We start from the raw sequence: 14,035 nt of genomic DNA on the forward strand, positions 1-14,035 counted from the left end.
AAGAAAGTGTGACTGCAAACATACCTCTCAACCTCTTTGTGCAACAAATCTGGACAAAGTCTAAAACAGGGACAGATTTTAAATGTTCCTCTTGTAAACTCAGAAAGTTGCAAGAATAACAGGATTTGTGTTAGTATGCATTTTCTGAAGGATATGAAGTCTGAAACTTAAATGTATGTTATTATTTAGTGACTTCAGTCCTTCGTGATTTGCCAGAGAACCACAAACGTTATGGGATGAGGCAAAAATCTGGACATTCTGTGAAAATCTGTACAGTTGAGAGGTATGACTGTAAAGCATAACGCACTGAGAAGATTGTATTTGTCATGTATTCTCACTCAGTATTCTCTTGCAGCTTTGTATTGCTTTTTGTCTTTTCCGAAATTTAAATCCCTTCTATTCACCAGCATCTCCACCCCTCAATCTGAGTCATGTCAGTAAAAATTGCAATATTAAAAAAAATCTCTAGCATGAACTAATGAAGGGAATGTCCAAAGGGGTGGTGATTAGAAAAAAACACCTGCTATAAATACTGTATTAGACAAAAAAGTTGGATCAACTAGGTAAAAGAAGTAGCAGAAAAAAGCCAAGGAAATACAGAATACACAGTAAACAGTGAAAAGGTAAGTAATATTTTTTTATGAAACATTAATCAGCTAGTAGTTCCAAAACTAGATGCTACTGTAGGAGCCAAAAATCATTTCACATATTTTGATTCTAGAGGAAGCTTTAGGATTGCGTTTGCCTTTATATTACTAGAGCATATTTAAAAAAATATTTTAACAGGTTCAAAGATAATGATATCCTCGTGTCGACAAAATATATTTTAGTTTAAAATTACAAATTTTGTCACATATATTGATGTAATATTTATCAGTGTTGACCAAATGGGATCACTGCTTCACTTTACAAAACACAGAGCTCTCAACAGAATATCAGAGAAATATATATTTACTTTCTGAAATGTATCAGGGAGCTTTATAACCTTCATGAACAATCTGCAGAGCATTTAAGTGGGAGCACAGGTTAAAGTGTCTGAAGAAAGTTATCACCTGAGAGAAATAGTTTTCCATTTCTTGTTAGAATGCAATAGTAACATCAGCTTGTGTCTTGTGAGGAGAAATTATAGTGCTGTTTCTGTCAGTAGACAGCAGTTTGCAACCAAATAAGTCTAAAGCTAATATATGATTCTACACCTCTGCATTCGAGCACACTTCTAGAGCTCATCAAGATTAATGCATCACTTAAAACCTTGGTGAAATAGCAATACATTGTGCATAGTGTGTTACATGCACAAAGCACAGAATTAAATGAATTGCACACTGTTAAGGCAAAATTCCTCCTCTGTCTTCAGATTTCTACAGATTTTTCAAGGTTTACCGTTTAGTTTGGGAGGAAGATTTTTATTTTTTTTCCTGTGACACTCTCCTGGGCATTGACTAACTGTAAATACATATATACTAAGGATTTCTTCTGCGTCAGTTTCCATACCAAGCAAAATATTGCTGTACACAGTATCTTAGTCATGGAATTTCACTGTGTCATTTAGCTATGCAGGGTAATTGTAGCCGAATGGAATTTTGGAAGCAACTTGTTTTTCTTATAGTGGTTATTTATACAAATTTTGAGATGAATGCAAATAGCTGTCAGGAACTGACAATTAAATTATTCCTTTAGTTAAAGGCTGATGTAATTCTCAAACCATAAGGTAATCACCATGCATTAGTAATAGCTATATCAACACATCTGTGTGTCTCTCTCTTGCTGACTGCTCATTACCAACTCATTCATCCCTTTTGGACATCTGTCATCATTGAAATCCTGTCCCCCACATACTGGATGATACTGTGATGACACAGATGACAGCCCGCAGCCGATAGCTGACTCTTCAGCTCAGATCTGGTTTGTGGGGCAACTGGACTGAGAACCAAAATAATGCCATACTTGAAACAGATCATCACCTTGTTCTCTTTTAGTCCCATCCATTCAACATGCCATATTAGAACCATTTGCGATAAAATCCTGAAAATTGTAATAAGAGAGACAGAGAGTTAATTATAAGAATTAATAGTTCAACGATGTTTATATGTAATATTGACCATACATTATATAGTATACATGTGTAATGCTGAATCAGGCATGTTTAGAAAAAAAGCAATTATTAAAAACTACTGTTAATATACCTTGAATTAAATCAAGTATAGGAGGCACAGTTAATACGAAGATTGTTTCGATAAAGCAAACAATAGAAGGAAGGTTCTGCGAATTGACTATGTGTTCACGATTTCTGACAATGTTCATAAGCCTAGAGTACTGCTTTTCTTCCAGCAAACCATGGGTGTCGGCTTTTAAAATCATTGCAAACAGCTACAAGAAAGAGCAGGAAGTGCTGATGTGTTTCATGTGAAAGAATGTTGGCTGGAAATTAGATCCGCATCCATGGAATATAGCCTGTGCATTACTTAATGTATTACATTCTGTGGCGTGAAATCAGTGAGCTGTGGTTATGTTACTTTATTGCATTACCTCTGTAGATAGAATATTCATTTATAGCTTTTCTCAGATGCCTAATACTCAGCTTTGATCTGCAGAAGGCATATTATGAGGAGAGAATGCAGTCTTGAATGATTGCATCCTTATCTTAAGCTGGAATCTGAACCCTTATTCCGATAAAAGAATATTCATTACAATAACCTGTTATCAACAATTATTTTTCTAAGATTGAAGGCTATGAGGTTCAGTTACAGATAATCATTGCATGTGACACTGAATTTGGTTCTGTTTACCTTTTCCTGAGATATGAACCCATGGTAGTAGATATTAAGTGTGAGTGCACTGCTATTCCAAATTAAATTTGTATTCTTCACTGTATGGTTAAAGGTGAACCTATCAGGATGTTAAGCCATTTTTTTTTTTTTAGAAATCTGCATCCACAATAACAGAATAGAGTTAGTTTTTGCAAGTTGACAATCTGAAGGTTATACCAGCCTACACTTAATTCAATGTTATTTTATCTGTGTTAAATATTACCTCTAGAACATCACACTGCATTCATCTTATCAGGTGCTTACATCTGTCTCTGACTGACTCTGGACATTAAAGCCCATCTGTCAGGGTCCAAAGACCACCAGTGCAGCAATGCTGAGGTCGGTACTAGGAGCAAACTGCAGGTAGAAGAAGATGGATTCCACTTCAGAGAAGAGCAGTATATCAGACAAACATGTTTGCACAAATACGTAATATCTTAAACTGGCATACACAAGACTGTGAAGGTACTGGCTCCCTAGAAAAACAGCACCCATATACCCTGTGGTTTGTCACTGCTGAATGCCCAAACTTAAAAAAAAATCCATCTACTCACTGGTAGGTTTAAAATATATTTCATCAGCTTATGATCATTTTCTTTTTGACTTCTTATTTACAAGCTGCTTATGGAGATGATGTGTTCTGATTCAAAATAATACTGAACACAGTAAATGTATGACAAAATGTTTGCAGGAATTGTAGCCATGCTATATTAATATAGGGTGAGTGCTTACAATGCAGGCTAGACTGACTACATAAAACAATATGTGGATTACATCTAATATACTCATTGCAGAAATAACCAGCAGGTAGTATCAGGGATTTCTAAATGGTTTTCTTTCTTCAGCTGTAACCTCACTCACTTAATCAACTGGTGAATAGCTGCCCTGCAAAAAAAAAAAGTCAAAGAGCAATAAGACACTTAGGAAGAAATCTGGCAGGTCACAGAACATCTTCTCAGTATCTAATATTGTACAAAGTTGTATAGAAGAGATCTATGGTGCTACACAGACTTCATTTGAGTTGCTTTCAGTTTTCGCTTTTTTAAAGTCATGCCTCTGCTGTAATTTCACATTTTGCTGCCCTAATGGTAAGCACAAACTTAATTTCATTATAAACTCAGGTGCACAAAATGCAACAGAGACAGATGAGCTCAAAGAAACCACAATTCTGTTTTAAGCACACATTCTCAGTAATAAATAATTTAGCAGGAAAATTTACATCCTAGCTTAGAAAATAGTCAGTGGTGCATGTTAGAATATCAGATGATATTTTGTGGTTGTTGTATCACGTGTTCCTTAAGACATTGTACCCCTAATTTCAAATCCTAGCATTTGCTTGCTCGTATTTTGGAGAATGTGATTTATTGGTACAAGGAAGATAGGCTAGGATGGGAACCTTAAGTTAATTAGAGTTACAGGCTGCCACAAACTTAAGTAATAAACATTCAGAATCCTTGCAAGTGGATTACAAGAAAATTTCTAATAGCTTAACTTTGTGTGTGTGTGTGTGTGTGTGTGTGTGTGTGTGTGTGTGTGTGTGTGTGTGTGTGTGTGTGTGTATGACAGTATGGGTGTATTCCCATATGTCTGTGTTAATATGCGTCCTTATTTTCATGTGATTCTACTTTTAGCAATCTTATGAGGCTCAAATGACATTATTAAGAAATGTAGGCAGTTTAATGACTTACACATTATCCAGAGCAAATCTGAAAGTAGTGGTCATGGGACCCAAAGTTAGGACTTCTGTAACATAGTGAGGGGAAGGTTGCAACTGTCAATGAGCTAAACTTTTGCTCTTGCAAAAGCTTTATGGTCATCATGTAATTTTCACTGTAATCCATAATCCTGTCATGAAATAATGTGTAAATGTATAATCCATGCAATAAACCACTTTTGATTACAAAATCTGTCACTTATAAACCAATGTTTGTCACTGTCAAACCCTGGATCATGGTCAGAACCTCAAACTTGAGCTGTGCTATGCATTGGTTATTTGTGATATTTGAGATAATGTGGTTTTCAGTGCAGAGTGCTGTCTTCATAAGTAAATATTTATACTTTTCCTTAAATCCTGTACTGCTGCCATCCACACAGATTCCTTCCACATTAATGAGCAAATCACTATGTCATCAGCAACTTCCTGGCATGAACTCTAATGTATTAGAAGTATGCACACACATATATTATTTTATAAACTACTTGCCTTGTTGATGCTTAGACTAGTAGCAAACCAGAGGTCAAGACTACCCTATCCTCAGCAGAAATACTCCAGCTCACACCATGTAATACATACCCAGGCAAGCTGAGAGAAATATAACAACTCTGAAATGATGTGGCCCTGGAGAAAGAATTTCAAATGTTCCTCTTCCCCAAAGGTTAGTAATCTAGGAATTGTTAGAGGATGTGAGGGTTGCAAGGAATTATTCCTGCAAGAAATGAGTATTCTTTTGAACTGGCACATTTGGCCATTGCACTGAAATAAACTTGTTCTGGTTTTGACTATTGCACTATGCCCCTGCTGCAGCATTCGAAGAAATAAGTACATTGAACTTGCCAAGTTCACTAGTTTCTGGTAAACCCTAAAGCAGACACATATTTAATATATTTCTGTAGTTTGGTAAAAGTGCATGTTTTTCTTATTTAAAAAAAATCTTTACAAACTGGAATATCAAAAATGCCTTTTCAAATATATTAAATGTTCATGAATTCCCTGCCCCAACAAACACTGTGTATTTGCACTAATTCTTACACATAAACAGAAAATTCACCCCGGGGATCACTCCCGAGGCTCTTCTCGACAGAGGCACTAGGAACTTAGGTCGGGTGGCACAAAGCCAGGGTAATCCTATGGGCTAGGCTTGTAAAGGCTCCAAGGCCATTAGCCTAGAACACACCTATGTTGTACCTTCTACATTAACATATCTCTCCGCTGCCATAATTTCACAAAAATACCACTGATTTTGCTTCATATACTCTTCTAATACATTTTTTTTTTGATTTTCTGGTAAATCACTGGAGATTTCAGTGAGCTAGTAATACTAAACATTAGAATTTCACATTTGTTATGGCTCAGAAAATGCAAGTTAATAAAAAAATATTGTTATTCTGTTAACTTAAATGAATTAGACTATTTAGAAAATGGTCCATGATTTTGTGCCTTTGTTCTCCCATTATTTTTGGCTTTGTCATGAATTCCTGTGCAAATAAGTTGAGAGGTACTCACAGAGAGCTATAGTCTGCCACACTGCATCATCCCTTGAAGGAGGTATGTATACTACACAAGCCATGAATTATATCAGACACTAAATTCCTGCACATAATCACTATCATTACTTATTCCACTTTAGTTCATTTTAGGTATGGATGGGCCTTGAACTTTGGAAGCCAAAAAAAAAAAAAAAAAAAGCTAAGAGCCTGCAGAAAGATTTCTGAATAATCCTTGGCAAAGTGATCCACATTTCCTTCATATCAAATATCACCTCTCTCTTTCTCTCTCTCAGTTGACTAGCTCTGAAATTAGTGTACTACAAGCAGCAGTGCACCCAAAGAAAAACGTTGTTACCATCTTCAAAAATGGACTTTCTCCATACGCATCACTGCTCTAAACTTTGCATCTATACTCTTACCTATAAAATACTGCATGTCTCACCATACTAGTCAGTAGACATCTGTTCTGGTCTGCCTTAGAATCTCAAATAAATTTTCCAGCCCTCATTGACAGAAAGTAATGCACTTCTTGTTTAAAGGTGTTGAACTTCATACTTTTCAGAATAAGAAACCTTTCCATTCCACAAGTCTTCTATATAGAGATGTCATACTGAACATCTTTTTCCCCTTCTTGGATGCACCTTTCTGCATGATCTTCCTTTGGTTACAGGACTAAGTCTTGGCAATGCGTATGTATATGTACTTATGTAGTCCACGAATATGTTATCTATGGTGGAACATATTTTTTAAATGACGGCAGATACGAAAAGATCTTTCATGAGGCTCATGTAGTTTCTATACCTGAGCTAATGCTTACAATTACGTTAACGTTAAATGAAATATGGTGATACGATCCGCATTCATTTAACATTTGTTTACTGGGAAAAGCCGATTTAGAACAAGCCAAGAGACCCGACCGGAAACGCTACAGACGCATATGTTTGAGGAAACCCACTCAAACGCAAGGAGGACTTGCAGACTCAACACACAAGGTGAAGGCACCCTATCTGAGAATCGAACCGGAAAACCTCTTGGTGTTAGGCGACAACGAAAACCACTGTATCATCACTGCGCCGTTCTTCTCTGTTGCCTATTTTTACAACTTAATGTATTTTATTCTGTGTAATTTTTTAGCACTCAGAAATTCACCCGCACTTAAAAATACATAAATTCTAACAAATGATAGTCGTTTCAGCATCTTACTGCGTGTGAATTTTGTTTCCTCCTTTCTTGTAACTCGTCTTGGATGACTCCAGTTCACATACTTGCTCAAAATAAATACTGGAGTGGTATGATACTACTTGCTCAAAGCCTGCTACATCATAACACAGCCCACAAACCACTGTATGGCAACACAGACGCCAATCATTAACTTTCTAAATTTCAGCTTGAGATGTACATACCCAACCAATTGCCTTTGGTTTGCTAGCAGAACATTTATTTATTTAATCTATACTAAACTAGTTATAAATGTCAAATGAATTTCAGAGTAACGCACAAGAGCTGAATCATCATGACATTCTCAGTTCAATACAACATACTAAAGGTAGTGGGAATAATTACTGTATATTAAACAACAAACTTGCCAAAATCATTCTGCATAATACTGCTGTCATTCTCCACTGCATTTCCTGATTGTGTACCTTCTCTGTGATACCTGCATAAGTTTTTTACCACATGATCTGGTTTCCTCCCACATCTCATAGATATGCATCAATTAGAGATCTTTCAAACTGTAGGCATTTGTGTGGTATCAGAATGTGTACATGAGTCCTGCAATGGATCGAAGAGGTCACCATGACGATCCTCTGTTTTCTGCACAGTGCCTCCAGATATAGCCTTTGGCTTTCCTCTGACCCTGAATAGGATTCAAACAGGTGCTAGGAATGAATGAATGAATGTTCTGTACATTTTTAAGCACATTTTGTTCATAGGTTCATAGGTAGGTACTAGGCTATCGGCCCTGGGGCCTATATAAGCCTAGCCAAAAAAAGTTCCCTGGCTTTTCCTGCGCCCCTGTCTAGCAGAGCCACAAAAGTGATCCCCGGGGTAAATTTCGTAGTTCCCATCCAATTGTCAAGATTTTTCCTTAAAGAGGGCTAATGAGGAGCTTTGCTTGACATGAATGGGTAGTCTGTTCCAGAGCATGGAAAGTCTCTGGGTCAGAAATCTATCTCTCCAGCATGTTCTGTTTATTGTGGTGGCAAAGTTTTGGTCCCTGGAGCATCTGGCACTGAGGGATTGGGGTTTCTTTAAGTGTAGCATGTCCAACAGTTCTGGGTTTGACATGGCTTTGTATGTTAGGCAGAGTAGGTAATAAGCAATGGAGTAGAGCTGGAGTTTTTTGAAACGGTCTGCGTATGGCATCTGTTTGAGGCCAGTAATCCTCTTAGTGAGGTATTTTTGCGGACTTTCTAGTTGTAGATGTCTTGCGAGGTACATGCCAAACGGGGTGTTGTACTCTATAATGGGTCTGATGAGGGATGAGTAGAGAGGAGCAATTACCTCTTTTTTTCTGGAGATGAACCCCTTTGTGATGAGGTGTGCCACGTAGAAGGATTTCCTGACTACTGTGGCGATGTGATTATCAAAGGAGAGACTACGGTCCACCTGTGTCACAAGGTCTCTTATCACACTTTTGGTGTTTAGTAGGCTACCGCCTATGTGGTAGTTCATGGGTACAGTGTTTTTCCCAAAGGGGATGACAATGCACTTCTTGGCATTGAGCTTGAGACCATGACTTTGACACCAAGCATCAGTCTCACTGAGGCCCCTTTGTAGAATGTCCACATCATTAGGTGATTCTATTATGGCACCCAGTTTGCAGTCATCTGCGAACTTTGTTAGCCAAAGACCTGCTGTATTAGCCTGGACTTCTGAGAAGTAGATGCCAAACAAGAGAGGACCCAGGACTGAAGCCTGTGGTACTCACTTGTCACTGATCTGAAGTTGGATTTGGAGTCGGCTACTTTCACTGTGTGGGTTCTGTCAGTGAGCTAGTTGGCCACCCATATTGTGACATAGGGATTTATGCCCAGTCTAGTGAGCTGATCTATAATTCCAGTGGGGGATGGTGTTGAAAGCCTTGGCGAGGTCAAGATAGGCTGTGTGCACCACCTTAACCTCGTCCATGGCTCTGGTGACTGCTTCAAAGAAGTCAATCAGGTTTAGGAGACATGACCTACCTTTTACAACCCAAACTGAATGGGGTCCAGAGTTTTTAGGTTACCTATGTCCTTGTTTATAAGCTCCAAGATAATGTGTTCCATTGCCTTGCAGACCAGGCTCGTCAAGCTAATGGGGTGGTAGTTCCCGGGGTCCATGGTGGCACAAACTTTGTGGAGTGGGATAACCATCGCTGTGTGCCATTCAGTAGGCACAAAGCCTGAAGTGAGGCTATGATTGAACATGGTACTTAGGTGAGGTGCCAGTTTGATCTGTAGTTCATGCAGAACACAACCTGGGATGTTGTCAGGTCCCATGGATGCTGTGTTCTTGGCTTTGGAGAGTACGGTCTTTACTTGTGCAGCCGTGATTACAGGAGCTTTGCATTCTTCCAGCATAGTGATAGGCCCTTTGGGGGGGTGGGGTAGGGGTAAAGTTTGCACTGAACCTATCTGCCAGGATGTTGGAAATATCAGTTGGTTCTGTATATCTAGTGCCATTGTAGTTCAGAGCAGATGTGAGTGTCGCTATTGAGATTCTTGACATAGCTGTAGAATGCTTTGTGGTTGTCTTTAGAATCAGTGGCGATTTTATTTTTGTAACTAGATTTGGAAGATTTTATGAGGGATCTCAGCTTCTTACTGAAGCTGACCGGGGAGTTCCTGCAATCAGGGGATTTTACTCTTTTTTGCAACAGTTTCTTCCTTCTGTTGTAGAGTTTGTTTATGGCTGGGGACCACCAGAGTAGCTTCCTTTTTTTGGCGGGTAGCATCTTGGTTCTGCTGGGGATGGCACGATCCATGCACTCGTGAATGTGCTTATACAGTGCATTTGTATAGGATTCAGCAGTCGTACCTCTATTTTCCATCTGTATGGGTGTCGTTAAGCTTACCACTTCTATCTTAAGAAGCATGAAGTTGGCTTTGGAAAAGTTTTTTTACGGTGGTTTCCTTAATGGGGGTGGTGGCAGGATATTGATGTCTAGGGTGATTAGCTTGTGGTCGAATCTGACCAGCGAGGAGTTGACCTCTGGTGTGGAACATCAGTTGCCATATTGGTAAGTACTAGGACCAGGATATTGCTTGCCCCTGGTGGGGTATGGACAATCTGATCCAGGGCATTGGAATTTATGAATTCCAGAAAGCATTGAGCAAATGAGTTAGTACATGAGTAGTTTTCCTAGTTGATGGTGGGGTAGTTAAAATCGCCCATTATTAAAGTATTGGGCTATACCTTAATATTACCCAGTATATCAAGAAATGTGGAGTGGGCATCCTGAGGCATGGCGGGGGATTTCTAACAAGCTACAACCTGGATTGCAGTCTTGCCCAGTGTTAGTTGCACTTGGATAATTTCAGATGTATTATACTGAGCAACTAGCCTGGAGGTGTGGATATCCTTAATTAATATGGACACACCTCCTCCTTTAGTGTTTCAGTCCAGGTTAGGTGGCCAAAAGGTGTGGTATGAATTATAGCCTGGTAATGCAGGGGTGTTCTCTGGAGCCTTGAACCAGGTCTCTGTCACTGCACAGATGTTGATGTTCTCCATTTTAAGGAGTGCCTCGAGTGTGTGCATTTTGAGGTTTAGACTTGTAGCATTGAGTAGCATTACCCTCAGATTTTGCTTGCTTGTACCTGCTATGGTGGTGAGCTTGTCATTTGAACCTTGCCTAAAAAAGGCACTATAGGGTGGCAAGAGCCTTAGCCAGTATCTAGAATCCCAGGGGTGACAGGTGCAGGCCATTTCTGGCAAACACGGTACTCTGTCAATCATGTCATCCCAGGAAGACAGACACTGGATCCCCTTAGAATGACCCCTTAGTTCAACCACAACAGATTTATTCAGTGGAGTACTTTTATGAGGTAGAAAGAGGGTGGCTGCATGTGCAGTGATGTCAGGGATGGAAAATGAGCTGCTGGATATAGTAGAAATTAAATCATCTTCGAAGTTTCCCTTTCATGAAATTACAACCATTTAATTATTTCTGCTGGCATATTTTAGCACAAGGTCAGCAGTGATTTGTAAGCATAGCCGGCCTTAGGCATAGGCCAACTAGTTGGTCGCCTAGGGCGCCAGTCTAGCAGGGGTGCTTTTTCAGTATTTATTTAATGTAGGTAGGCCACGATGGGGGCACTGGGTGGTGTGGTGGGGGGCGCCATGGAGCCCTTTTGCCTAGGGCACCAGTTGACCTAAGGCCGTTCCTGTTTGTAAGCAATTAGCATCCACATAGTTCTACAAGATTCCACAAAGCTAAGTTGCATTTTTTACAGAAAAAATATTTGTTGTTATTGTGGCCATTTAGTGAGTTACGACTGAAGCACAGCAAAGTTACCTAATCAGGGATACTTTAACAGCATGAGAATTGTTTTTTGTTTTACCCCAGTTAGGTCAGTTTGCTTAATTGTAGCTATTGCTGACTCATGTTTATATTCTGGTGTTAAGTTAAAATTTGTATGTATAAATCTAGCATAAATATCATAGGTTAGAGTTAAGTGTGATGGTAAGGACAACTTTTGCAAGCATTTTGTTGTTATTGTTCATTTTATTTCATGTTTTTTTATTTATGACATCTGTGCTGCATACCAGACGTGACTTAGGACCTACTGGAGAAAAATGTAATTGGCTCAATATTTTAGCCTAGAGTAAAATAATTCAAAACTTCTAGCAGCTACATGTTAAGATATTCATCAAAGCCGAATGCACATTGTTCCCACTTTTCTTGCATAAGTTTTAAAGTGTCACAGCTTTTTAATATTTCTTCAGAATATGATGACTGGTTGCTTCTCTTTGTTTTTTTCTTTCTGTCTGTATGCTGAAATGTGTACTCTACCATCGCCTTTATTTTTGTATCATTTTTGCCTCCATGCCTGTCGAACATCAAGCTACTAAGGGGCTCCCACCCAAGCAGCAATATGGTCTCTCTGACATCCCAGCAAAGAGAGCATTTTTTATATGCATGAACCTAATCCCTAACCCTATAGTGGTAAAATGAGCACCCACATCACTATGAAGACCACCTACACCTCTGCAGTCCATCATGTAAGGTTTTCCACATGTGTTAACTGGGATCACCACTCTTAGCTTGTGTGGCATACCCATAAACTCTTGACTCAGTCCCTTCCACTGAAATGACTGAATGACAGAATTTCTCTATCCATTCAGGCCTGTCATAGGAGCCACAGTGCAAGCTGAGCAAGAACAACCATCCCCCAAAATGGGAATGCCCATCCACACTGCCTGTGCTGTTAAATGCCTGAGACACTAGATTAACTCAGATCTCATGGCTGCAGTTAGTGCTACCTGCTGCTGGCCTAGGCTTGTGCACTCATTTTTTAAAGAGTACATGCACTGCAAGCTATATTTTGCAATATCTGTTATCATCTGAAACTGGGCTACTAGATTTAATAGAAAAGTAAGCAATTTTCGTGGCTCTTTAAATGTGCATGGCTTTCAAACATGTTTACTTACTGGCTGCGAAATTACAGCTTGCTGGTATGGTAATCAGTGTGTTGCCACAAAGTGTAGGCTCCCTATGGGTAATAAGAAAGGTAAGTACTTTTTCGCAACAACACCTTTATTTGTACTTACAGAAAAAGGCAAACAGGGGCCATTAATATAAATATAAACATATTACCACAGTTTCTTCAAGGAGTGGTAATGGTGAGTTGTGTTATATGGAAGCATGAATGTTGACTCCTGTAATATAGACTCCCATTTTATTACATCATAGGAAAGGGTGACTAGGACCTTCCCTATTACAAAACATACTAAAGTCCATTGTTGAAATGTCATGAAACAGAAGCCAGTCACTAATTCAATTGATTTACAGGGAGCTGATTATATTACTATATCTATATCTATCAATCTGTCTGTCTGTAAAGAAAACATTGTTTTGTATATATAGCAGTAGTATTATGTGCAAAACAGTGGTGCAACCAGTACTACTGAATGGCACAGAAAGCTAGAGGTGATGGAGATGAAATGCCTGAAAAGGGTGGTAGGATACACACTGTGGGAAAGATGAAGAAATTAGAATATCAGAGCATAAGCCAAAGTAGCTCCAATTACACAGAAGGTCAAAGCAAACAGACTACATTGGTCTGGGCATGTGCAGAAAAGCAGAAGTTGATTTGATAAAAAAGATTAGGGAGAGACACAAAGAAGGCAAGAGAAAACTAGAGCATCCAACAAAGAGATGGATGAACTGTGTTACAGAAAACCTATAACAGGCAGGACTCGTCTCTAAGTTTTATTATTTTGTTATCACATTCACCATGCATCTTTTCCTCAGATTCCAAGAAATGTATTTATCAAAATCTTGATGATTGGATGGGAGATAGGAAATTCACCTGGGGATCACTTCTGTGGCTCTGCTTGACAGGGGCACAGGAAAATAATTTTCTTGGGTGGCAAAAGCCAGGGTACCGTTTGGCTAGGCTTATATAGGCCCTAGGGCTAATAGCCTAGTACCTACCTATGAACCTATGAACCTAGATATGTTAATTGTGTTTGATAACCGTGTATTCCCTGCCCTTAAACTAAAACCCTATGACACTCCTTATCCTTACTGACACCCATTCCTACCTCCAAAAATGGCACCCCTGAACCTCAGCACTCCTCCCTGTTGATCAATCTACATAGAAGAAATGAGGTTCATCTCCCTCTCCTGTTCTTGAGAGACCCTTATGCACACAAATTGAAAGATACTGAAGTTGTAGTTGCCATTCTTTGTAAACTAGGGACTATGCTTAAAGCAGGTGTCAAATGTGACTCAGGAGCCTTACTCCCTTTAAATTATCTGTTCATAATTACACAAAACATAAGTGCATTTTGTAGGAATATAGCATCTAAAG

The 14,035-nt window shown here is 39.0% G+C and overlaps 1 long non-coding RNA gene across 1 annotated transcript; it reads right to left on the reverse strand.

Annotated features, from left to right (window-relative positions):
• Nucleotides 1–619: 619 nt before the first annotated feature.
• LOC122798557 lies at nucleotides 620–6,686 on the reverse strand. The gene is made up of 2 exons (XR_006364278.1): nucleotides 6,457–6,686; nucleotides 620–2,022 (listed from the first exon to the last, which is right to left on the reverse strand). It is a non-coding gene; the product is annotated as an uncharacterized LOC122798557 (long non-coding RNA).
• Between the last annotated feature and the right edge of the window lie 7,349 nt (nucleotides 6,687–14,035).

This window comes from Protopterus annectens, chromosome 3.part1, assembly GCF_019279795.1.
Source record: "Protopterus annectens isolate FY-2018-M chromosome 3.part1, PAN1.0, whole genome shotgun sequence".
NCBI classification, from domain to species: domain Eukaryota; kingdom Metazoa; phylum Chordata; order Ceratodontiformes; family Protopteridae; genus Protopterus; species Protopterus annectens.